The sequence below is a fragment of the Atta cephalotes genome, assembly GCF_000143395.1.
Source record: "Atta cephalotes unplaced genomic scaffold scaffold00069, whole genome shotgun sequence".
NCBI classification, from domain to species: Eukaryota; Metazoa; Arthropoda; class Insecta; order Hymenoptera; family Formicidae; genus Atta; species Atta cephalotes.
Window position 1 is genome coordinate 409,073 of NW_012130133.1, and position 1,789 is coordinate 410,861.

Here is a 1,789-nt window from a genome sequence, read left to right on the forward strand (position 1 = left end):
GTACGTACGTACGACACACACACACACACACACACACACACACACACACACACACACACACACACACACGACGACGACGACGACGACGACACGACGCACACACACACACACACACACACACACACACACACACACATACACACACACACACACACACACACAGAGAGAGAAAATAAAAACGCCGATGCGGAAATAAATATATGTACCTCTGTACACACTTGTGTTTTTAAGGCGGTAAACGCACGAGAGACTCTTCGCCGTCGCGACGACGAAGAATCGAGTGGGCGTTCTGCTCATTGAGAATCAGGAGCATACGAGAAAGATTACGTTCTTATATGTATGGCCTAATGTATATATCTCGCGAATTTAGTAATAAATCATATTTCATTATACCTGCCTCTTTTATTATCCCAAAAACCCAAAGTTAATATCGGAAAGCGAAACATGTAATATTGATTATTGCTAAAGTAATATATATTCTTTCTTTATAGTTTCGCGCGAAAAATGGGATTAATTCAAATAAAGATTAAAAACGATCGATCTTTCGTTACGAAGACAATTTAAGCCGTGGATTAATATAAAGTCGTTAATTATTATTTATTCCGCCAATAAACATGACGCGAAAGAGCTGATGTTGATGCATATGCATGAAACTAATATTATTTTCTCCTCGCTGATTCCACTTTGTGAAACAATTTTGCCGAGAAAAACAACTCGTATTCACGGATCGTTTGAGAGCCGATGGTACCCGATGGAGAATAAACGCGTCAAGAAATTGCGATTCTTCGTGTTCGAAGATAATAGTTGGACGCAGACAGGAGAATAAGAAAGAGAAAGATGCACTGAATGAGCCAAATAGAATTTGAAATCTCCGGTCGATGTAAACGGTTGATCTACTGGCTGTTTCTTTGCTCGTAGACGCCGGAAAGCGATTAATGCTAACGACTCGTATGAAACTCGCGAAAGAGAGAAAGAAGGAGAGAAAGAGACGAAGAAAGACAAGAGGAAGGAGAGATGCATGCCGTCCTTTAAATATGTATCCATGCATATTTTACCGGGTGCTATTAGAAAAGATTTTCGCAAAATTCTGAAATGCTGCAATTGAGACAAGTCATCGTACCTATGCGACCGATGCGGGACATCGCATAGGTCGCATAGGTACGATGTATAGCGACGCTGTAATATCGAGTATAATTATAATACAGTTGCATTAACAATGGCAATACTATGGTTGATCACTAAGCGTCGAGATATTTTCTACGCCTGCACGTGCCGTAACTTCGGAAATAAGCATGAAATTAATTACCGTTCACCGGCATACCACGTTAACCGTGCTTGTTTAACATTATTATTCACTAGCGCATACCAAACGGTAACTGCGTTTATTTAAAGTTACGAGTTAAGTTATTACATGAGGAGATATGATTTGCATTACAATATGTGCGCTGTTCTGTTTCATGGTTATTTGTATGTATATAATACAAATATATTGCAAGAGTACGTATATTTTATATTAACCTATATTAGAATAAAATTCCGATATACATACATACACAGGGTGGCCTTAAAGTACGGCATCACCCATCCTGAGCAGCAAAGTGAACTGATGTGAGTCGAAAAGTCCTCTACCATTTTGCAATTTTTGCAATAGTTAACGAAATATTAATTACGATAAATCACTAAATATTGATCTTCAATAATTTTTTACTCAAATATTATCAATTTTATAGAAAAACAGTAAAAGATAAAAATTATTTATTTTCTTCTCATAATACGGTATTAAAAATAT